Consider the following 26428-nt stretch of genomic DNA (forward strand, 5'->3'; position numbering starts at 1 on the left):
GAAACTATCTAGACCAGGGATGAGAAGATACCTGCTGCTGACAACTTCTTGGGTTTTGGCATGACTTATGATTCTGGAACACTGTACAAAAAAGAAAATGAAAATAATAACAACTTGCAAATTTTATTTCTAAAAATACTAAGAAAGAATTGACATGATTCAATTACTATTAGAAGTAATGACTTTTAAGAATTTATTTAATAATAAATGGCAAATGACTTTATGAAATTTTTCATAATAAATGGCAAACATAGCTTACATAAGATTATAGATTGAACCAGATCAAGTAAAACATTTTTACACCTTACACTTAACCACCTTAGTTAATTTAAATTAATGACAGAAAAGGAAATTTGTGAATTTTAGAATTTATCACTGAAATAACCAAATCAAAGTAGTAGCTATACAGCCCATATTCAAAATAATTAATATATTTTTTACACAGACTCCCCCTGCTTCCTTTAAATTGGCATTTGTTTGACTTTTAAGAAATTTGTTTTATTTGAATGTCTAAGGAATTTAGATAGAAGTCTCCCTGCTTCCTGAAAATTGGGCATCATTTGACAATATTTAATTTAGGGCGGAGTGGTGGCTCTGAGGCTAGAGATCTGCAATGGCAAACGGAAAGTTGCCAGTTCGAATCACAAATGTCAAAGGGACTCTGCTCTGATGGGCCTTGAGTTAGGCCCTTAGCCTGCAATGGCTGAGCACTTTGAGTAGTAAGAAAAGCGCTATAAAAATGCAAAGATTTATTATTAAAATTAATATTAAACTATTAAACAACTAGGTTTAAATGAAAGGCCAAGGAATTATAGACTAAATAAAAAGTGGACCTAACAGTTTATATAAAATTGTGTCTTCCCAACTCAGTTCTCACCTCATCCAAATATGAAAAATTTCAGTCAGTCTTAGTTCTTATTTACATCTCTGACACAGCATTAACTGGTGCTGTAGCTGAACAGACATTTTCTAATACTGTAAAAGATTTGTTGTTATAATTTTAGATAAACAGGAAGTACAGTATACTTGCACAGTAGATACACTTTTCTTAGGTGGTTTGTTTCTACATACTACAGTATTTTGGATTAATGCTGGTATTACTCTGTTGTTGTTTGCACTAGGATAAGGTGCTCCTTGAGGTTCAGTGCTGAGACCAGTGTGATTTTCCCACAATTTGTTGCCTTTCAGAATTATCATTCAAGAGCACAGCTTTCCTTGTATGGTGATGATAGTTTATCATTAAATCTGAATGATACTTGATATTGAATTAGGACATTAATTAATACCAATCATGAGATGATACACTGTGTGAGTGAAATGGCATTTTCTTAAATTGGGGAGTAATGAAATTTCTTGTAAAGATTAGCTACATAGCTATCAAAGATGGCCTCAAGTTTGTTTGCCTGAATCAATCAGAAGATTAGGGATTATCTGTAAAACATATTTAACCTTTATTAACCAGGCCAAATATGTCTTGTCTGACAGTAGCTATCCTTTGTTCTTAAACATTCAGTGTTGCCGTCACACGTCATACTTCTCAAGATTCTCAAGATTTAAGACTCTTATTTTTAGGGCAATAAGTATTTCAAACTGTAAATTTTAAAATTATAATATGTGTTTAAGTGGGAACTGAGCCTGACAGACTTTTTGTTATTACAGCATACCATCAGAATTTACTATTTATTTACTTCTTAATCTCTGAGAATCATGTGTGTGTGTATTGGGATTATAAAATGTTTATAAATTCTTGTTTTATTTTTTTGTTATTGAGCCTGTGAAATGTTTGTGTTTTTGTATATCTCAGCTGCAAACAAATTTCTGACGGATAATAATGTCTACTCAAACTTTAGAATTGGGCTGCAGAATGAATGTGTCATGACCATCAACAGGTCCAATGTCAGACCCTTGTTACATTCGGCCAAAATCATCAGCATTGGCTTGTACCATACTACATTCAAACATGTTTGGAGGATTACATTTTCTCAGGAGTTTTGTTTGCTATCCTCCAGTGCCAGCTGGGCCACTATTTATTTATTCATATTTTAACATTTATATTATGAATGTTTAGGATCTTTAGAGGAATAATTTATTTAAAATAATCATTAGATATAATAATCATATATGTAGTTATTCTTATAAAGCACACTTCCAGTTATAATCTTACACTCTATACAATCACTTCAAGTAGGGCATTATTAAAAATGCACGTAGAAAGGGCATACTGGCTAGCACTGTTGCTTCTACAACTCCTAGTTTTGAATCTCAGAATAGGGTACTACCTACTGTATGTGGAGCTTTTTGACTTCATAAAAATGTAAGTTTAGAGCATCTGCAATTTCATTGTCTGTATTTTCTTCTTTACGATTCCTGATGCACTTCACCTCCACCTTGACTGTTCTTTTACTATCTCTTTGTGTCGTCGTTCACCTTATCTGCTATGTTTCTCTCTAACTGCCTTTTAGGCTCTCTAATATCCTTCTGAATGGTTGGCCTCATGTTCTCATGTGCCTTACAATTCCCATTGGAGTTACTAATCTTATATGCCTATATACTGGTCTTTTACCTTTGCAGCTTCTTTTTCAACTCTTTATTAAAACCACTACGGATTGTTTTTTTTAATTTTTTACTAAATCCAAATTTAGGTATGTACCTGTCCTGTATTGTATTTAAAACATTTTTAAACCTATTCCACTTTTCCTCAACTGTCTCCACACTTAAAAGCTTATCCAGTCTATCCACCTTAGACATTGTTGCTTCTGCTCAAAATTTGCCCTACCAAGGTTAAACTTAACAGTTTTAGTCTTTGCATCTGCACTCTTACAAAATACTGAGAGCTCTATTATATTATGGTTACTTGACCCTAATGGTTGAGTCACCTCTGCACCCATAATTCTATTCTGATTATTAGAAAATACTAAATCCAGACATGTTTTCCCCACTGGTTTTAGTATACTGTGTTAAAATCAGTCACTAATTACTTCAAAAACGTATGCTGTTGTGCTCCACTATTTGCAAGGTTATCTAATTAATTTATGGGTAGTTAAAGTCCCCATGACTATAACATTCCCTGTATTGCCTTTTTAATATCACTAAAAGATGTGCTTGAAGTTACTGTCTGCATTGGGCAGTCTATAACATACTCCTAAAATAAGGCCTCTTTCCCTAATGTTTTCCAGAAGAAGCCACATGGCCTAATTAAGGTTGGGCTCATCGTCCAACTGAACAATACTTGCATTTAAATTCTCTCTGGCATAAGTAGCAACCCTACCTCCTTTCTGTTCCATTCTATCCTTCCTAAAATGCGTGTCCCTTTATGTTATACTCATCTCCATCTGTTATAGCTATAATTTAATTACGCTCTGCTCTGCTACATACAACTCCAAATCATTTGTTTTATTTTTTGATACTTCTGGCATTAAGGCAATCTTAATATTTTTAGGGTTTTACTCATTCTACTTTAAACATGCATTTAGAATTTACATTTACTATGCATTTTTATTTTGTTTGTTCCTTCATGTACAGTTCTAAACCTGGCCTGTCCTCAGCTCCCTGCCACCAACCACTGACCCCACGATTCCTTAGTTTAAACACTCTTAGACTCGAATAATTGTGTCTTGGACTGTTGGGGCTCTTCATGCCTGCCTATCACTCAGACTCTTCAGAGACACCGTCCACCTCTGAAAGGATCTGAAAACTACTTGATACTTCCAATTCAGGGATTGATGCCCTCGGATAGTGTGCACCCTTTACTAGTGCTGCCAAGAAAGACACTGTTTGAATGTGATCCTGGATGGTTGGGTTATAAAATGGGTTGACATTAAAGCTTTAAATACAGTTTCAACAGAATTAGCAAATACTTCAAATACTTGGTATTTAAGTCATTGCTGAGGTAAGAGGCCCAAAAATCTCCTAAAATGTCAGAATCAAATTTGAAAGTGGCATAATTTTGTTTATGTTTAAATATTGTCATCAACTATTGCTTTTTTTATATTTGAGTTGAATCCAAATAAACATTATAGTCTCAGGAAACCTATTATAGTAGATGTCAGTTTAGGCAAGAGTACTATCTGGGATGGGACGATATCAAGACTTGTACTAGACTAGTACTTTGAATGAACAAAATATACTAGCTGAATCACCTAGCTCACTAAACATTGCGGACACAAATGGAACACAAACAACATGATTATACATATGCAATCGAATCACTTGCTAGGTCACCGACCACTAAAGCAATGAATAAAGAATTGTATTATTTAAATTTGCTGCATAGCAGCGGTACCCAATTTCCATTCTACGCATGCGTAATTACGTTATTTGGTTATAGTGATAATTAAAATATGAAGCAGTGGAAAAACAATTGTAATTTCATTGTGGTTAATTGTAGAAAACGCAACATCCATCCCTAGTACTGTCTTATTCCTGTTTTTTATATTATAATATAATTTAGTATATTTTAAATATATATACAATCAAATTATTTTACTACAGTACTGCACGGGGCATCCTAATTTCATTGCCTAACAACATCAAATTATAAATTATCTATTACACTAACTGTAGCACACTCTTATTTGGACATAACTGTACCAAAATATGTTATGTCAACACAATGTATGTTCTAAAAATTTAGTGTAATGAGTTTTTTAATGTAGTATACTATCAGCTGTTGAGTATTCCTGCATGTCATAATAAAGAATCAATATACAAAGTAAAATATATTTATCAAAGACATCCAAGTAATGCCAGAAGTTAAGGTAAGTTAAAACTATGGGTGCCAGGTGTACCCAAATGCCAAGGCTCCCAGCTGTTATTTAAAAGAACAAATTACTTTATGTATTGTGAATATCAAATTGAATTTTATGACTTGTAATGGCACTGAAAACTTACTAACAAATTATGCTGCAATCACCATCCTAATGGGTATTACATATACCTAGTGAAGTGGCTAGATCTGCATTTTGCAAAGGCTGAATCATAATCATATTGGTAGCTTTGTTGCATAGGGTCAAAGTGTCATAAATGCTTTATAAATACTTTTATGACATGGGATCATATTAACTTCATGCCATGTTACTGGCTAGCAATGATTACAGATTGTCTCATGAAAGTTTCACCATCAAAAGTGGGCTGTTGTGCTTGAGTGTAAAGTTTCAGGAGTAACGTAATTAGAAACAAAGGGAATTTAAATAATAAGTGACTTCTCAGGGTAACACAGAAAGGTTAGGAAATGTCAATTATACCAGACAGTCATGTAATACTGCAGTGCAGCATTTTGCTTACTAAAATTTGGAACCATAATCATTGTTTTTGTTTATACTGCCGTGAATCTCTTTCTTGTTCTGGGTTGATTCATACAGGTAAACTGTTTTTTAATTTCCTCCTGTAATCCCTATTAGTTATTTACCATTCTGACATTTTACATCTAATGTGGCCTGATTTCAGTTGGCCCAGATGTAATGATCTAATAACATTGAAAATGGAACTTACTCATGTTCAATCTTTATTTGTACATGTCCTAAGCTTAGAAAAATATATAATAATCTTATCCGTAAAAGAAAGCTGGTAAATGTCTGACAATGTATTGCACTGTTTATTCACCTTTGTGTGCAAAGGTATACAAGATTTAAGCCTTTTATATCAGAGTTCGTCAGTTCATCTTAGAAGGTATTGAAGGGTTCATTTTTTTAATACAGGGTATCTTGCTGAGAGAATTTTGGGTTTCTGCTGACTTTGAAAGGACAGTAATTTTCTCTATGCTTAAGAAAACAAAACTTGACTGTCTGAATCATAACAAAGCAATGGCATGCACACCTTCTGTGATGAAGTGCTTTGGCAGACTGGTGCTGGGAAACGTTAAGCAGTATATTCCAGTTTGCATATCATCATAAGTGGTCAAAAGAGAATGCTGTACTCTTCATATTCTATACCATCCTTGCAAATTTGGATAATATAAACTATTAATTCAGAGTCCTGTTTATATACTGTATGGCAGCTCCTAGTTTTGTGCTGTCAAGCTGACAGCCAAACTCCACAGTTAAGGACTCGGTGCCACCCTGTACACCTGGATTGTGGTCTTCAAAACAGGCAGACCTCAGAAGGTGTGGATGGCCAACATTACGGCTCACCTCCATGCTGACACAGGCACTCCACAGCATCTGTTTGTTCATTTCTGACTGTGAGGGCAGACCCCATTCCAACTATCATAGACCTGATCACTAAAATGAGGAGATGGCTTATTAAGAAGAGGTCTACCTGCTAATTCTGTGGTTCCAGGACAACAATCTCACCTTTAATATTAGCAATACCAACAAAATGGTCACATAATTTTGGAGGCAAAAGGTAGAACATGCTCCCATCTGCATTGGAGGGGATGCTGTGGAGAGGCTTTACATTTCTTGGAAAAACTATCACTTATGAACTGATGTGGGCACAATATATTTTGGCTGTTGTCAAGAAGACCCACCATTGCCTTTACTTCTTGACATTGTTCTCATGAACTTCTACAAGTGGACAGTGGAATCCATTTTTGTGGGCAGCATAATATTCTGGTATGACACCTTCCTGAGTCTCATAGTTATAAAGCACTGTACAGGGCTGGGAAGACACCATCAAAAATTCCTTTTTTCCCCCTCCATGTTCCTTTTGATTGTGCAGGAAACTGTGCTTCCTGACAATTTGGCTTTCTCTGTAATTTCTCTAAAGGAAAGGTTTATACTTTTAAAGGTTATAATGGTTTGACTGTCATCCTTTCTTAATTGGCCTTTTTCTCACCAATGTAATAGCACAAAACAATGCAATATTGCCTAAGTAATGCTTCAGAGGGTGTAGTAACACAGTTTGTTTACATACTGCTTTAAACAGACAGTGGGAAAAGATGAAAATTATTAACTCAAAGACTATTTTATGTAGCTTTGAAAATTTGATTTTTTTGCAAATTTTAGTAACCAAAAATGTTTTTAAGGCAGTTTACCACTTAGCTTTGTAACACTTTAGGTTATTCATTGGACTTGAACAGCTTAAGTTTCAATAAAATCTGGAAAGATGACTCTGTTCTGTCAGTAATGTATATGAATAGAAAACAGTACCTTAAAAACAGAAATCTGAGTCTGCTCTTATTTCAAATGTCATGAATAGATCAAATTACTAAAGTCATTGACTCTGATGTCTCTACAGAGGACTCTTATTATGTGTATGTAAATTTTCAGCCTTATATCGAAATAATGGAAGGAGACTTTGGAACTTTATGTTGCAAGTTTCAGTCTATGTGCAGTTTTTCTCACAAGGACCATAACACTAATAATTGTTTTTAATATTTATTATTTAATAGTTAAGAATTGTTTTAAGAATATAAACTGTAGTACACAGAGTGTGATATTTACATCATGTTTAATGTATATCGTTGTTGTATTTATTTTAATATGTCATGAAGTGATACTTGTAGCAACTACTTGATTTGTTTTGTGTTAAAAAAATAAATAATACAAACAAAGAAACTATAGTTCATGGCTAATTTGGTTAAACATGTCTTTCATATGATAAAAGTTGTATAAATTTTAGCTTGAACTACCTGGTTATAGTGTAATAGGTTCCAGATTCTCACAACACTTTGTGTAAAGAAGTCCTTCATGGCTTTTGTCTAAATGCACTTCTTAGGGGGACTAACAGCTAAGCTAAGGCTAACACCACATCAGCTATCCTTACCCAGTATTTTCCTTGCTAATGTACGGTCCCTGGCGAATAAAATGGATGAGTTGCGACTTTGGATCACCGACAATAGGGAGAATACTGGACTGTAACATCATGATATTCCAGAAACATGGCTACACAGCGGTATACCTAACGATGCTATAGAGCTAGTCGAGGCCACATTCTCCGATTTGGACAGAACAGCTGATGATTCGGTAAGACAAAGGGGAGGATTGTGCATTTATATTAACAAGGCTTGGTGTACAAACTCTGTCATTGTTGGAAAACACTGTTCAGCTGACCTTGAGTATCTCATGGTTAAGTGTAGACCATTCTATCTGCCGAGGAGTTCACCTCCACTATACTAACAGCTGCATATATCCCACGGATGCTAATGCTAAGCTTGCTATGAAAGAACTTCGATGCAGCCATTAGCAAACAACAATCTGCTCACCCTGAGGCTGCATTTATTGTAGCAGGTGATTTCAACCACTCCAACCTAAAGGCGGTGCTACCTAATTTCACCAACATGTCTCCTGCCTTACCAGAGGGATAAAACCTTGGATCATGTTTACACTAACATTGTTGGAGCCCACTCAGCTACACCCCTCCCCACCTGGGACAGTCTGATCACCTTCTTTGTTTCTCACCCCAAATACTCATCACTTATCAACCGTGTGAGACCAACAGTGAAGACCATCAAAGTGTGGCCAGCGGGGTTGACTGTACACCCCAGGACAGGTTTAAGGACACAGACTGGAGCATGTTTGCCTCTCAGGCCACCTTCGACTCACAAATAAACATTGACTACTACACACTCAGTACTGGAACACATCAGCACCACAATTGACAGTGTTACCACAGAGAAGCGGATCACATTGTACCCAAATCAGAAACCATGGATGAACAGGGAAGTGCGGCTTCGCTAATGGCACGTAACAATGCCTTCAGATCAGGTGACACACAGGCCTACAGTACTTCCAGGGCAGAACTGAAGAGGGGCATCAACAAGGCCAGCTTAGCTACAAACTGAAGGTGGAGGGGCACTTGTCAACTCTGACCCCAGCGTATGTGGCTGGGCATCCAGGCCATTTCTGAGTATAAGTCGCGGCACTTCCACACAGACAGCCATGGATATGTCCTTCCTCAATGAGCTGAGCGACTTCTACGCCGCGACAAAGACAACAAGGAAAAGTCCACCATAACCCTACCCTCTGATGACTGCCATACCATCACACTCACCCACCACGGAGGTTCATAGCGCACTAAGCGCATCAATGCTCATAAGGCTGCTGGCCCTGATGGCATCCCTGGACGTGTCCTTAGAGCATGTGCTGAACAGCTGGCAGGGGTCTTCACGGATATTTTCAACCTGTCCCTTGCCCAGGCAGCAGTGCCAGCATGCTCAAAACCACCTCCATAGTGCCAGTGCGAAACACTCATCACCAATGTGCCTGAATGACTACCGCCCTGTAGCACTCCGCCCATAGCTATGAAGTGCTTTGACACCTCAAGACATGCCTGCCCCACACTGGATCCTCACCATTTCCTAATGTAACAATAGGAGTACAGAGGATGCTGTATCCCTGCGCTTCACGGTGTACTCTCACACCTGGACAATAAGAACACCTATGCAAGATTGCTGTTTGTTGACTTCAGCTCAGCATTTAATACAGTCATCACTTCCAAGTTGATCACTAAACTTGTGGATCTTGGTATCAATAATTCTATCTGTAACAGGAGCCTTCCAACTAAAACCAGCAGGTTTAGGAACAGCTTCTTCCCCACAGCGGTCACACTTCTGAACTCAGTCCCCCATTGAACCTTCACATCCACACACTTAATCCTCTACACTACTCCTCCTCCCTTCCTTGTACATATCTGTACATACCTGCACACACAGCACACCTGTACATTGTACATCATATATCATATATTGTACATCTGTATATATTACAATACTCATAGTATTACTGTACATACATAACACACCTGTATGTTGTACATCTGTATATATATATATATATATATATATATATATATATATATATATATATATATATAGTACTTATAGTATTATAGTACATACAAATACATGTATAGGTACATAAATGTATATTGTAAAATATGTATATTTACCATCCGCATTTAGAACATTTGTATATCTATTTATATATATCTATTCCCATCTTCACTGTGCTCTTAACTGTACATATAGTATTTAACTGTATATATCGCATTTAACTGTAAATATCAGTATTTAACTGTACATAATATGCACATATTATTATTTATTTATTCTTTTTTTCTATTCATTTTGTAAAGCACTTTGAGCTACATTTTTTGTATGAATATGTGCTATATAAATAAATGTTGATTGATTGATTGATTGATTGTACTTCTCTTTTGCACTTCTGATTAGATGCTAAACTGAATCTAGTTACCCTGTATTTATACATGTGTAATGACAATAAAGTGAATCTAATCTAATCTAATCTAGTTTTGCATGTCCTGCATGAATGTTGCTTCAGGTACTCTTGTGGGTGTAGACATAGGCATGTGCTTCAGTGGACACAGAATGTTTCCTGCCTTGTGAGCAGTGCTGTCAGGATAGGCTTCAGCTTTCTGTAACCCTATATTAGATTGACAAAATTTGAAAATCTTATGTTATGTTCAGTTACAAATATCTGGATACCAATAAAAGTGCATATATGTACCTGAGAAGTTATAAAAATGATGCTTAACCAGGTAGTAATCTGAATTCCACTCTAAACTTTGCTGCTTTGCAAAATGGCTTTATTTATCATTTCACAGTTTAGGTGGCTTATTGCAGAATTTTGCTCAGGTGGCATTGCTTACCTTTTGCTAGTAGTGATTGGGATCCGCCAGCCTTTGATCTGGCTAAGCTCTGTATCAGACACCTCAATCTGAAGTGGAAGACGAGGAACCCACCTGTAATCTCAACTGTGCACTCATACCCTCGTGTGTAAAGTTCACTGCCGTCTTTTTCTCTTCCTTTCATTTCTTTTCCATTCACATAGATGAAATCACATCTATCTGAAACCTGTAAAACATATATAAAAAATATATTCTTCATTCTGCCACTAGAAAACTGCATTATAACTTCAGTCATTTATGTGGTGCATTTCAAGGTAAACCATTTTGTGTGAAGAACACATAAATGCATGTTCTTATACCTACAATATGTACACAAGTTGGCTTACTGGGGGTCACACCTTGGTTTGCTTTTGAGATTTTATGGCCACCATTCATCACACTAGGCCAGACACTGCTGAGACCAGTGTTGATGTAAAATTACATCAATGTCAACACTATACCAGCTGTAGAATGCAGCTTTAACACTTTGATTTATGTCACAAAATTTTCATTATCTTCAGCTGAGAAAATATGTTGAGTGAAATCATTGGAATTTTCTAGACTCCTGCATGAATGGCCTCTAAAACTAATTTTCATCAAAACTTACTGAACATATTGTTTAATAAAACATGTTGAATTTTATCAGGGTTTCTTGCAGACTGGTTGGACTCAGTGTCACCCTGGGCATTTGTTGTACCATGTGCTGTTGCAGTTATCTTTTCAGTATGCCCACTCCATTTGTATTGAACTTTTTTAATTTTTGTGCTGTCCACATGACTGTAGCCCAAGTCTCCAAAAATGAGTTTTAAAAACTTTCACTTCTGAGTTTAATTTAAATCTCTTTTGCTCAGGCCTTGTTGCACTTCAGCAAAACTCTGTTACAAATAGCGGCAACCCAGAAATGTTTGGGTGTTTTTTTATTAGGGTAGAGCATCTCATGCTCATACACAATATATTTTATTTCATTGACTGGAACAACTGAATCCAGTTACCCCTTTTACAAGTTCACTTACTTTTTCCATCCTTGAACCTAAATATTTAAATAATATATTTAGTAAAAATAATACCTAATACAGGTCCATGTAGTTCATTATTCAGACTTTCTTCATCTGTCATTTGACCTGGATGAAGATTACAGTTGATCATATTTTAGGAGACACTCTAGCAGTCTAGAAAATTCCAAAATAATTGTCAAACTTTTTTTTTCCTCTCAACTGTTCTTGTTTATTTTAATTTTTAGCCAATTATTTGCTAGAATATTTGTAAATACATTGAAACATTATTTTACTAGATTCTGCATTCTACAGTAGTAAGATTGAGGTCTGCTCACAAATTACCCCTCCTTTTGTTTTGCAAACACAGACCAAACTTAGTTTGAATAATGCCAGTCTACATCTTTATATTAAGCTAATTAATGTAATCTACCAAAATACCACAAATGCCTAGATGAATCAGTGTTTTATTTGCACCATTTAATGAATTCACTTAAAAAGCAGTTTGAGAGCCCTAAAAAGAGGTGCAATATAATAGAGTAACAGGAATGTGGCATGCTGCTAGACCTGTGTTAGGCCAGGGACTTGTGTCTATTTCCAGTCCAGTCACTGTTAGCACAAAGTCTACTCTGAGACCTACATTTTTTTATGGCATTCAAAGATCATGGGATTTAGCTATCACACTTTAAATTATGAAAGAGATACACTTCTTAAAAACACTGTAAAATTAAAGCTACATTTCCCAGAAAAGGTTTTATTTTTTGCATTCGCGTGTTGCCATGAACACATGCAACCATAACTACAGTACTAGGTTCTCAAGAAGGTCCACAGCTATATGTCTTGCTGGCACTTTTTGTGACTGTAGTATCACCAATGCTCTTTGTGGACTTCAGCTCGGCATTTAACACCATCCTCCACACGACTGGTGTTTAAACTAGCAGATATGGGACTTCTATCACTCACCTGCAGTTGGATACTGGACTTCCTGTTTGGTCACTCCCAGAGGTCAGGCTGGGTCCCCACACCTCCACTGCTCTCAGCCTCAATACCGGGGCGCCGCGAGGCTGTGTGTTCAGCCCACTCCTCTACACTATGACTGTGTCCCCAATCACCATAGCAACAAGATCTAAAGTTATGGATGAGGTTTCTGGGCATTGAGCTGGAGGATGACCTGACCTGGAGCGCCAACACCAGGATCTGCTGCAGAAGGAGCAGCAGAGACTGTATATTCTGAGAATCCTCAGAAAGAACCATTTCCCCAAAAATCTGCTCCTTGTCTTCACTGTTCCATCGAGGTGTGCTTACGTACGGACTGTGTGTGTGGTATGGCAGCTGCACTTCGTCAGAAAGGAAAGCACTCCACAGGGTCAGTCAGGACAGCGGAGAGAACAATTGGTTGTACCCTCCCACTCTGGAACAAATCTACACCTCCTGATGCGCAAAAGCAATAAACATCTCACAGGATTCATCATATTCGGTCATTACCTCGTCAGCTTTTGCCATCAGGCAAGAGATACAGAGCAATGAAAACCAGGATAAACGCTTAAAAGCAGCTTTTATCTAAATTCAGTCATGGCCCTGAACTCAGACTAAAACTGCTCCATATCATTTTCCCAATGTGCAATATAGACCTTAAGTCACCAGTGCAATTTGTACATTTAACCAGTGCAATTTGTATATTTTGTAAAAGTACTTTTTATTACTATTGGTTTGTTAGTATCTTCTCTCTTCTTGTCTTTTCAACTCTTATGCCTCACACTGAGTCGTGACAATGACAATAAAGATCTATCTATCTATCTATCTATCTATCTATCTATCTATCTATCTATCTATCTATCTATCTATCTATCTATCTATCTAATGTCATCTGTCAGTCTATGTAATGGTATGGTATGGTGATAAAATTCTTGGTTATTAGCAAAGTCCTACAGTTAATAGTGAGTCTGGACTTGTTGACAATGGCTGCCTGGATTTCCAGCTGTCAAATCTCTTGGTTCAATGTTATGTGGTAATATGTATTATTCTCTCTCATTGCACATACTATTTGTATTTACCACTGAACACCAGTTATTGCTGTTTTTTACTAGTGCTATTGAGATGGATGCTGCACACGACCTTGCAAAACCAGCTAACTGGGTCACCATTGTGCTCAAAATGACCCAAGTGGAGCCTAGGTTTAGCACATTTCACTTTGCTGAGGTATCTTCTACTTCTGATTGTAAAACAATCTGCTGTGCTGCTTAAATATTGTCTTCATGAGTTTATTTAAGGTATAAGTTTGGTATTTTTCAAATCAAGGTTATTTCATCACAGTCATTGTGTGTATTAATTTACTACTTGAAATTATGTCCTAAAGTAAAGCATTTTTAATAAAAAAAGCAAACAATCTGCCAGCTTCTGTGCTTTACAATAGAGATAAAAGACACCAGGGACCATCTTGAAAATAAAAGCCTTTAAACTTACAGAAATCATCCACATTAAAGCAGCAAAGCTTTAAATTTGTTGCCTGTGGGACATCCTGAGACTTTGGGGATCCCTTCAAGGTTGCTAGATATTATGGCCGGCCTGTACACTGGTACTGTGAGTGCTGTGCAGAGTGGAGGCAGAACCTCTGCGTTTTTCCCGGTTGATTCTGGGGTCTGGGGTGTATTCTTACTCCTGCTCTATTCACTGCTTGCATGGACTGGGTGTTGGGCAGGGTCGTGGGTCCAGTGGCTGTGAGGCATCTGTTGGTGAACAAAAATTTAATGATCCTGACTTGCTGATGATGCTGTGATCTTCGTGGAATCAATGAAGGCTCTGATCAGGGCTCAAGAGACTGAGCAAGGAGTCTGAGTATGGGCTTGCAAATGTCCTGATAAAAACCAACATCCAGGCCTTTAATGACCTCTTAGGCATAGCCATCAGCAGTGTGTCTGTTCTGGGAGAGTGTCATCCTTTTAGAGGTTTACTTACCTCAGTAGTGACATTCATGTCTCTGGTGACTCTTCCTATGAAGTCAGTAGATGGATTGGGAGAGCATGGGGGGTCCAAGAGGTCACTGGAAAGGGAGGTGTGTCGCCGATAATCTATGCAAAGGACGAAGGTCCAAGTCTTTAGAGTCCTGTTGCTTCTGTCTTGCTAGATGATTTGAGACATGGACACTGTCCAGTGACCTGAGACAAAGACTGGACTCCTTTGGTACTGTGTCTCTTTGGAGTACCGAATGAAGCACGTTAACTGTATTGTGAGGGAGCATCAGTTACCACACTATGGCCATCCCATTTTCTAACTTTAGCTTGACTCCCACTCATACTATATTCTAAACTGTGCCTACTTTTTGCCTGGTACATTTTGTGCTTCTGTTTTACTACCTAAGGAGTGAGAGTCATGACAAAGGCAAGATTTTTATTACATTGGTGCCTGTTATGAGTAAATGCAGGTGCGCCATGAGTGTACTTGACTTGGCCTACTAACCTGCTGTAAGCAATGATGATTAACTTCAGTCTCCTAGCACCCTGTTATGATATAGGCGGGTTAAGAAAATGAACACACAGTATTGATATGAATGTCTAGTAACAATAAAACTGGGTTGACCTGATGTTTTGTGAGAGTGAGAATTCAGGAAATGAGAAAATCATCCAAATTTAATTTAAAAAGTTTTGGAAATATAAGCTATTAAGTGGCATTTCAGAAAATTCACCTAAAAAATCTTGACACGGTTCACTGGTCTATGCAAGTTAGTGTTCTACTCAGAATCAAGCCCAAAGGCAAATGTGAGAAGTATGAGCTTAATGAGAAAGAAATAACACTCCAAGTCAGGTTCTCTCCTGTGATATTTCAAACAGGACAGTCATCCCTCATGTCACTCACCTTTATAAAAGAAGAGTGGCTGGCAAGTTATCTTAAATTAATAATACATTGTATTAAACATTAATATTTTAATGGTTCTTTGCAGAAACCCATTAGCCTGAAATTTCCTGGTAACCTTGCTATATTTCAGGTGATTCTGAAAAATTGGCACAGTTTTTGAATTACCAGAAGACATTAGCTAGTTATACAAGACCACTATCAATATTCTTTTTTTAATCAATATTGTAATTTACAGACCATTGACTTTCTGCTGTTATTGCCTTCCTAAGTGCTAAGCTGAGGGAGTAAAACTGCTCTGACTTTGGCAGAAGATTAAAGGAGGAATGCAAATAATACAACTTCACTTTCAGTGGCTGCACAAGTTATAAAATTCATTGTCATCCTGCTCCCTTGCAGTGTCATAAATGTCTTGAGGGATCTTACATGCCATTAATCAAAGACAATAAGCAGCAAATGGGGATAACAATTACTAGTTAAATCTGCTAAGGGCCCCAAAGTGACTCCAGAAAAGCTCCCAATGCTGGCAGGAATGGAAGCTTTTCACAATTAGTACATACCCGGTACAGTAATTCAGGCAAAGTCATGGCTGGCTGAGTAAGTCAAACACTGAAACCAGCTCATGTTCAGGATTACATAAATGCAACAAGCTGATGGCCATGGATGACAATGAGGGGCAATCCAGAAAGAGTTTATGTGTGAGACGGTGGAAAAAGTGGGTAAAATTGAGTAACACATTGACAAATATAATGAGGTATTTCAGAGTTCAGCTCTGACCCTTTCAGACTATCATAATTTTAGTGTTCTTCTGCTCTCTAATCTTGTTCAGATTCAGTACTCCACTACTTTTTGTGGCATTTTTTTGTGTGTTTACTAGGGGCTCTGGCCCTGTTAGCTAACTCACCAACCCCCGGGTTTGATTATCCGAATATACAATTTAAAGAAATTTTTATTTTCATTTCATTCATTTTTTATTTCTTGATATTTGCCAGTAATAAAGCTGTAGTGAATGAGTTATCCCCCCACTGCGTGACAATCATTTAAAGCCTGTACAGCTGCTGCTGCTGCTTGTGGCGTGCTGCGTGATCTGCTTGTCGGCCGCGATGATTGTTTAAAGCCTGTACAGCAGCTGTCCTTTTATCTCACTTCTTTGTCTCTGGGACGTTAAAGTGTCTCTTAGAATTTGTTTGTAAAATAGGGCATATTATGCAAGTAGTCTCGCGGACTTCAAAGTGTCTTCCGAGAAGATCATGTCTCGTCTCCCTCCAAGATTTTTTTATAATGGAGACATGTGTCAGATTTGACCAAATCTTTGCTAGTTTTATTAATTATTATTATATTTTATCTATTTATTTTTGGAATGACAAATTAGTATGTTCAATATTTTTTTATTTATGGGACCCCCAGTCTAAACCTGAGAAAAGCAATTCTCTTTATTTTATTGAATTTACTGTTTGAAAAAGAAACTATTTTGTGAAGGTATCACATCAATATTTAACTGAAAATAAATGCAACAACAATGAATGATACAATGTTCTCTTGTACTTTTTTGCTTTTGCTATTAATATATTTTTAGTTTTCATTTATAAAGTAAAGCTTTACTGTTCTTACATGGCACATTTACTCTCACATCTCTACTAAACAAAGATTTATACTCTAAAACTGAGCAGACACAGACAACTGCGGATGTGGTCACAAACAGGATACGCATCTTGTTCCCTTCATAGTACAACAATTATGTGTATACAACACTGCACTGATGCAGAATCATTCCACACATGCGCACTGGCCTTCTCTTTGAACAATTCCATGTTTTGTTGTATAGTGAAGTCACAGTCAATGTACACAAGGCCACACAAACACAAAATCTTTGAGTATGCAAGTGCAGACACATCTGTATGACATGACTACTGACAAAATTTACATCATTCAAACCAACAATGTATAAATGGGTCTTAACTTATCTCAAAGAAAATCCCCTAAAGATTTTTAGTTTATGGTAATTACGAGGCTCACTGTTTCTACAAGCTACACATCTCTTGACTAACATCTCAATATCTACTGTATTGTGCCTTACATGGTAACCATATTCTTTCAAAGCTCTTTACTTGTTGAGTACAAAAATGTTATAGAGATGAATATATACAGGACTAATCATGTGAAAGCAGTAAAAAGGCAAAGACCATTGGGTCAACAAACTGCATGGGCATCAAATCAAACAAGATACAAAAAAAAACAGTGCAGAAGCTGCTCAATGGCATTTATGACTCAAAAAGTGAATCTGCTTGGAATTGGCAATGATGTACCAATAAAGGAAATACATATCATATTGTTATATACATGAAAAAAGTGTCTATTTCTGGCGATTTATGGTTATACACACATCACCACTTGCAAGTGCATGTTTAGACTAACATTTCTGGCTGTACCACAGTTAATTGCTTTTATAACGAGATTCCAGTATTGATGATAACAAGGACATTTAAAGAGTTATTTCACTAAAGGCCCTCCCTGTGAGCCATTCTATTACCACATTACCACCATTAATTGAGTCATGATTCACTCATTCTTGGACTTTTAAATTGCAAACAAGAGCTCCAAGAAGTGTGCATTAAATAAAGCTACCCGAAGTGCTGTACTGTGGGCTCTGCTCTCCATTTTGCTCGAAACATTTGACTTCTCAGTGCTGGTGGCATCGTTAATCTCAATATTGCCCAGTGTATTATAGTATTTTAAGATTTGTACTTTTCATTTTTATTCCACTTACTACAGATTTCCTACCATTTAGTGAGTGATAAATGAAGGACAGCCTAAGTTCTCTCCATAAATTGATACCTTTTATTCTCCTTTCTCTCTTTTCCTTTAATTAATGCTAGCACTCTTTTGCCAGCAGTGGTAATTAACATCTGAGCCAGCTGTTTCTCTTATAAGCAGCTCTTCATACTTTTCCAGTTGTACCGTTTTCTAATTCTATATCACTGAAGGTATTCTGTTGCATGTATTTACTATTTTAACAGAAAATAAATTAACAGATTTAGTATTTGTTACAAAAAATACACAAATGAAGTACACCTATTGGGACACTGCACTCTTGACATATATCAGTACATTTGTATGTACAGTGCCATATCTTTCTTTGTGTGTACTTGGAATAACAGAACATTTTCAGAAATACTAAGAACTTATGACTAGTTTCATGCAAAGTAAACAGCAAGAATGGAATTTTAATACAAGAGCTTTATTTATGGACTAGACATTAAGCCCGTTACAATACGGGCTAGAACATAGTGCATAAACATTAGTAGGACCAGTCTATATTAAATGGCAAGGGACCTGACCTCATTCTGTTTCTTGTCTTAATTTTTTTTTGACAAAAATATTTTTGCAAGAAGCCTAAAGTAAATTAATAATAAAAATAAAATAGAAACGTATATGACAACACAGTAAGTATAATTAATATTGTCTTAGTCAATCTGTAATACACAATATCTTAAGAAGATATTTAGGAAAAATTTTCTATTTTTTTACCTCATGAAATGTTTCTATAAAATTTCATTACAGACAACATTTCTTGTAAATATTCTGTCTGAATTTGGCAACAGTTTGCCTTGATCAGGACCATCTACAACCTTGACAACAACATCTGGAAAACTTCTAACTCTTGATAATGCAATATACAGTATAACTGACCGTGGCTGAATACTTGTTCTGGCAAGTAAATGCCAACTTTTTCTAAGGTTTGCTCTTCTGAGTCTTTCTCTTTTAGCGTTTTTCTGGCGGTCATTTTCTTTTTCTTCAAACGATCTATTTGCTCGTATTTTTAATTGTCTTTCAGCCTTTATTTTGTTGATGTTTACTTGTTGAGCTGACCGTTCTTCCAGGAGATGTTGCTTATATAGGATTTAATTGTCCATGTCTTTTGTCCTACTTGACATGTCCTTTTTGGGTGGTATGTTGTTAGTAGATCGTCCGTAATATTTTCTCTTACAGTAATACTGGCTTGTATGTGGCTGTAATATGCGTCACTGTATTGTGTGTCTTTAATTTTCTCTTGCAGTAATACTGGTTTGTATTTCCGTAAAATGCCTGTAATTTTCTCTGACAGTAATACTGGCTTTGTTGTCCATAATATGACTTTAATTTTCTGTCACAACATTGGGCAATCAGCAGAGTGTCCCCAGCAACTGATTTAATGTGTGGTGTAGCTGATAATCATGCCGTGAGCGTCTCCTAGTAAGTACTGTTTAGTTCCCTGCAAGTATTTTAATCTGTGCTGGCGTGCAGCTGATTATTGTATGTGTGGCATCTTCCCAGCAACGGATTTTATGTGCAGATTTGTTGTTGTTTTTTTAAATGAGGAGTCAAGTGCCACATAACATAGTAGAAGATTATTTGCTTGTCAGACTAGAATTATTGTACAGAAATCATTAGTTTAAGCCCTAATTTTACAAAGACATAATTTCACTTAAAAGTTCTTGATTTTTATAATGTGTTTTTGCTTTTAGCATCATTCCAAACAGGCAAGAACTAAACAGACCACTTTGGGTAGGCAATAAAATAGAACCATGCAATTGAATATACCTACATAAGGATGTAAAAGTGGCAGAATAAAACAATGCTGCTTACTCATGATATTTAAACATGAGTTAACTATGTTAATATTGATCCTGCTAATTTCACTGTCCAAAATGCTTTTTTATCTATCAAAGGCACTGTATAACTAAATTATGTAAGGTGTTTTGTTATACTTATCATTATATCTCCTCATGTGTGCAATTACCATGGTCTTTTCATTTAGATACTTGTAAAAATCACTTGATTACACACACAAAACACAATTATTGACCTGATTAATGTTAGTGGACAAATTATGTGAATATTAATGCTTGTTTGCTGGGGTCAGTGGCCTGTTCTCTTCAAAAAAATGTTAATATTTTTATACTATCTATCTATCTACTAGTAGAAATGATTCATTGCTGAACCAAATCTTGTAGTTTGTTACATTTCAAGCTAGGTTCCACTCAATTGCAGTTCAAATTAATTTTGTATGTGTTTTTTGTTAATTTTTTATTCTTCTCTTCATGTTAATATTGTTGATTATGTAGTTTCTATGTGTCCATGTATTTTCTACTATGTTCCTTGTGTCTCATGGGTGGTTCCCAAGAGGTGGGGCCACCTGACTATCACCGTTAAGAGGCTACCTTCAATCCTATAAAGGCTAGGAGAATCAGCAGTCTCTTGTAGTCCATGGAATGTGCTGGTGTTGGTGAGTTCTTTGGAGACTTTTACTCCTTTTTATTGATTAGCTAGATTTTGACCTCTGTGCTTTATTTTTTTTTTTAATCCTAGGGTTTGTGAATTGGGACTTGTTTGCTTTGGAGGTTGTCTTTCAGGCAACTCCTGCTATGCCTGTTTTGCTCCAAGGAGCCTTTTGCTAAGAAGAGCATTTTTTGTCAAACTGCTTGCTTCGCTTGGCCAACTTTCCCATTCCCCTGGGCATTTTCAAGGGGGTGGGGGAACGCATGCTGAGCTGCGTGTTCTGCTTGTCGTGCTGAGTGTCAATCATTTAAAAGCCTGTATAGCAGCTGTCCTTTTATTTCACTGCCTTGTCTGCGTGATGTTAAAGTGTCTCTCGCGGACGTCAAATTGTCTTCTGAGAAGATCACATATTGTCTCCTACCAAGCCATCCAAGATTTTTTTTATAATAGAGAGATAAATCTTTTAGTTATAAAGATGCTTTGTTTGTCATTTCATTACTAGTGGCTTGATGGTTTTCCACCGATTAGTGCGCATTTTGAGGTATTTTATGGTACTATTGTGCTTAGAAACCCCAAGATCATGACAGACTTGTACACCTCTTAACAGTGCCTCTTTGAAGTGAAACTGGGGACAATTTACATGGTTGCTGTGATGCAAGAACTTCATTTTTAAGGACTGAGCAAGTGAACTACATGGGACTGATGTATTTTCTTTTTTATCCATGTCCACTTCCTAAATGTTTAATGTTGCTCCTTCTCACTTCCGTTCAGAACCAAATGCAGTACTGACTTTAGCACAAGAAAGATATCCTACACTTCAGTGATAGAGGTCTGCAGGCTTAGCTAGAATGTCAGCTGAGTAACTAAAGCAGTAGTTCCAGTACAAAATAAACTAAAGATTATTGAAAACATCAAAAATGAGATGGAATGATTGAATTTAAAATCTAAGCAAACCCAAGTGCCCATGCACATTCTTTCTTTAAACAGATCAATCAGTTGACCATTAATCATACAAGTGGCTACCATTGTCTAGTGATGGATCATATTAGAAACCAGAGCATAACAGAATGGTGTGTACATTTCTATTCTTACAGCAGCCGAAATGAAAATAACATATACACTGACAATGTATCATTATGACAAATAGATTTCTTATATAGAAAAATATATATTAGTTGTTCGCTACTCCTAAGGGTTGACACCATAATTGTGGGAAGAGTTGAGCAAAATCAAGTACCAGTACACAATTTAAATCCATATGTGCATGAGTAAGGTGAAGTTTTCAAATTTCTCACCTTCAATATATCTTCATCAGTAGACTGGCAGTCTGTCAAATCTGACACATCAGTTACTGTTCCTCCTTGCTCTACTTTCAACACTTTCACCGGTAATGTAACTTTTTCCCAGTTAAATTGCAGTATTGAGGATGGCGTGTCCTGAAATAAATGTTTAAAAAGTTATCAGTCAAACTTATGTAAATTCAAATTATCTCAGCAGTGCTTTAAGTCAATGACGTCTCAATATACATATAGGCTCAGCTGATGCATAATACCTATCATCTGGCAAGTAACTCTTGGTCCAGAAGCATATGCTTTTCCCAATGGCTTCTCATTGCCAGTTCTTATAACATTTTGCTTTCTTTCCAAGAGCTGAAGAGATTACATTATACCTGCAGAAGTTTACCTTTGAGTCTCATTTAATTATTTCCGCTGAATGTGCAATCTGATTTCAAAAATAAGTATGTAGCGTTGAGTTTGAAGGTATGTTTTAACAAAAAGTCAGACTAAGATCACACTGACTCTGAAGACATGTAGGTTTTAAGGCTGCTTTTGTTTTGGTGATGAAAACCTTTTGTTGTTTTGTCATCTTTTTCTGAAAAATGGGAGAAATATTACAGATGCCATCTTAAAACCATACACTACCAATCTATGGGAATGCTCCAGAGATCCAGGGACTTCACCAAATCCCAATTGGTGTACACAACTTTTTCTAATTGTTTCAGTACTGTAGTGGCTTTAGCAGTTGGACAGGCTATTTTCTTATTTAATCTTTGGATATAAATAAAACCATAGGTAGCCAAGAAGTGTCTTCTAAGCTTGGAAAGGCAGAAAACAGTCATGAAAAAAAAGAATGTCAACGGCATCGGCTCAAGATTTTTACTTTTATTTTAAAGTGAAACTTACTGATTTGAGATAGATAGATACATAGTGAGATACAACTTTATTTGTCCTTAGGGGAAAATTTGGCTTTTTACAGAATCTCATTAAATATATACATATATTGTCATGGATGCCAGGGGCGATGACCCCTGGGGCATTGAAAGACCGGAAGTGGGCATGTGCCCATCTGGGATCCGTGGGGGCTGCCTTCCTGGTTGCTTTGGGGGCCACGCGGGTTCAGGGCATGGAAGCTCCACCCTGTAGGGGCCCATGGTCACTGCCAGGAGCGCCCAATACCTTGGGACCTGTTGCCCCAGCACTTCCACCACACCAGGAAGTGCTGGGGAGATTTAGGACGACACCCGGAGAGCTGCGGGAGGACAGCCGGCACTTCCGCCACGCTGGGGCGTGGCCAAGGGAGCAATGCCGGGAACACCTGGTGCTCATCCAGGAACTGGATAAAGGGGCCATCTCCATTCATTCAGGGCTGGAGTCGGGCCGAAGGACAAAGCACAGGAGAGGTGTGGAGGCGGCCCGAAGAGAGGCATTTGTGTGGCCAGGACTGAGTATTTGGGGTGTTGTGCACTGACTGGGTCTGAGTGACCATTATTAATATTGTAAATATTGTAAATAAACATGTGGTGAGGATTAACAACATGTCCTCTGTCTGTCGGAGTCAAGTCCACAATATATATATATATATATATATATTGTCAGGATCCAGGGACACGACCCGGCGGGCGCCTTGAGGGACGGATGTGGGTGTCGCCCACCCTGGATCACATGGGGGCCACCTTCCTGGTTGCTTTGGGGGCCACGGGTTAAGGGCATGGAAGCCCCACCCTGCAGGGGCCCGGGGTCACCGCCAGGAGCGCCCCAATGCCTCGGAACCTGTTCCCTCAGCACTTACGCCACACCAGGAAGTGCTGGGGAAGATTAGGAAGGACACCCAGAGAGCTGCCGGAGAACAGCCGGCACTTCCGCCATGCTGGGCGTGGCCAATGAGGGAATGCGGGAGCCACCTGGAGCTCATCAGGAGAGAATAAAGGGCGTCTCCCTTCATTCGAGGCTGGAGTTGGGTGGAAGAAGGACAAGGCCCGGAAAAGTTTGTGAGGCCAGGACTGTGTGTTGGGGGTGTTTTGTGCACGGAACTGGGTCTGAGTGACCATAATATTCCAAATAGTGTAAATAATAAACGTATGGTGGTTGAAGAACAACATGTCCGCCTGTCTGTGTCCGGGTCGGCTCCACATCTGGCGTAGCGACAGGATGCTCCGCCTGTTTCAAGGCGGGGACCTGATAACAAATTTGTTGTGGGCGGTTCGGGCGCAGTAGGGATCCCATCCGCATACGCGCCCCGGGTAAAGAAACCTCCACGGACCGCCAGGGGTCCGCAGGGAGGCCGTTTTCCACTGCTGCGGGGCGGTGTGCATGGAAGGAGTGCAGCGGGCTCGACAAGCGGCGCCGTTGCTGGAAGGCACCGGGACAGTATAGTATCCAGAAGGCCACCCGAGGATGTTTCTCGGTTGGGCGAGATCGAGGTGAGTTACCTGCCTATCGGCAGCCAGCCCGTGGAGGCGTGCGTGTGTTTTCTTTACAGGCAGGGACTTCCGGATCTGCGTCAGTGGCGGGCGATGCCAGTCTGCGCGGGGCTCCGGCAGTCGGCGGCAGCCGCGAGGGCTCGCGAGGAGGAGAGCGCTGCCGCTCAAAGGCGCCGGCAACAACATGGCTGCCGGCAACCGTCGCGCCGCAGAAGGGAGGCAAGATGGCCAGCGGACCGAAGTCCCTCCCTGACAGGCACGCGATTGGATGGTGTGTCTTGTGTGCCCGCCAATGACTGCTGAGAGGCGGGACCAAAGAATGTCCATCACGTGCAGGGAGGGACCGATTGGGCCAGAGGAGGAGGCCCATAGGAAGTTGCCGGGCGGGAGGCTGACAGACAGGTAGGCTCAGCGTCGGTTAATTCCCGTCTTTGCCAGCTGCTCTGTCAGAGCTGGAGCGTGCCTTTAGCCAGCGGAGCAGCGTTTGTTCCTGGTGCTACGTGCCCTCCGGGCAGAGATGCAGGTACTGGAGAGGAAGGCAATCCGTCCATTGAGGAACTCACGATCTGTGATCCGACAGTGCGGCGCTGGATTCTCCAGCGGGCGCACGGCAGGAAGGTAGGTTTCACCTCCCTCCGACAGTAGGTGCAGCGCCAGTGGGCTGTCGCTGGGCGAGGGGAGTCCGTGAGACGCTGAATGGACACCGCTGCTAAGTGCCCGGGTCTCAGCCCTCTGCCCTGAGTCGGCCGCGGTCTTGCACGCTCTTTAGGGGCGAGCGGAAAGAGGCTCTTTCTTTGTAATAAGGAGTCTCAAACCGTCAGGGCCTCCCAGAGTGACAGGAGGAATGGCAGGCTGAGTGCGGTTCCTCGATATGATGGGGACGTTGGGCTGCGTGCACGCGTCCGGTGCTGGCCGCCCTCTGCAGGGGCAGAGGGAATCCCTGAGGCGTGGAGAGAGTGCAGGCGGTTCTGGCGGTTCCACCATCAGGAGGGACATGGAACCAGCGGAGAGGGTGCCAAACAGGCAAGTGCCGGGGTGCGAATGGGCGGGAACGCTGCCAGTCGCGTGGCACAGGAAGGGTGCCCAGACAGCGGTTCTGCCCCTGTATTTCTCTTTCTTGCAGCGACGGACCCCGGACAAGCATAGAATCCTCGTGGGGACCTGCCCTCGGATGTCGGACCGTCTGTTGAGGGATCTCTCTGCTGGCGCAGGGTGCCACCACGGCTGGAAAGAGGCTGCAAGGGGCTGCAAGGGCGAGTGGCTCAGAACAAAGGGGTGCGGAGGCCTCGGAGGGGTGCTAAGCGAGGGGGCCCGGGGTGCGGTAAAGGGGGACGCAACCTGTGCGAGGCAGGAGAGCACCAAGTGGAGGTGCTCAGGCCGTGTCTCCGCCCATCCCTGTTTGGAGAACAGGGCCAGACCTCGTGGTCCTGGAGTAGGACCCGCTACAGGGATATGCTGCCCTCGCTGGACGATGTCGCTCTTCCCGGGACGTGTCGCTGGCTGTGGGGCACTGTCAGGGATGCCAGGGGCAACGACCCGGCGGGACACCGTGAGGGACGGATGTGGTCTGCGACCACCCTGGATCACATGGGGCGCCTTCCTGGTTGCTTTGGGGGCCACGGGGTTAGCGCGAAGCCCACCCTGCAGGGGCCCGTGGTCACGCCAGGAGGCGCCCAATGCCTCGGGACCTGTTCCCTCAGCACTTCTGCCACACCAGGAAGTGCTGGGGAAGATAGGAAGGACACCGGAGGCTGCCGGGAGAACAGCGGCTCTTCGCCACGCTAGCGTGGCACGAGAATGCTGGAAGCCACCTGGAGCTCATCCGGAAGAGTAAAGGGCGTCTCCTTCATTCGAGGCTGGAGTTGGGTGGAAGAAGGACAAGGCCGAGAGAGTGTGGAGGCGGCCCAAAGAAAGGCGTTTGTGAGGCCAGGACTGTGTGTTTGGGGGTGTTTTGTCACGGAACTGGGTCTGAGTGGCCATAATATTGTAAATAGTGTAAATAATAAACGTGTGGTGGTTGAAGAACAACATGTCTGCCCTGTCTGTGTCCTGGTCGGCTCCA

The 26428-nt window shown here is 39.7% G+C and overlaps 1 pseudogene; it reads right to left on the reverse strand.

The window, feature by feature from the left end:
• LOC120519992 overlaps window positions 1–22102 on the reverse strand; it is a 29592-nt pseudogene extending 7490 nt beyond the window's left edge.
• Between the last annotated feature and the right edge of the window lie 4326 nt (window positions 22103–26428).

The sequence above is a fragment of the Polypterus senegalus genome, unplaced genomic scaffold (genome assembly GCF_016835505.1).
Source record: "Polypterus senegalus isolate Bchr_013 unplaced genomic scaffold, ASM1683550v1 scaffold_2526, whole genome shotgun sequence".
NCBI lineage: Eukaryota > Metazoa > Chordata > Cladistia > Polypteriformes > Polypteridae > Polypterus > Polypterus senegalus.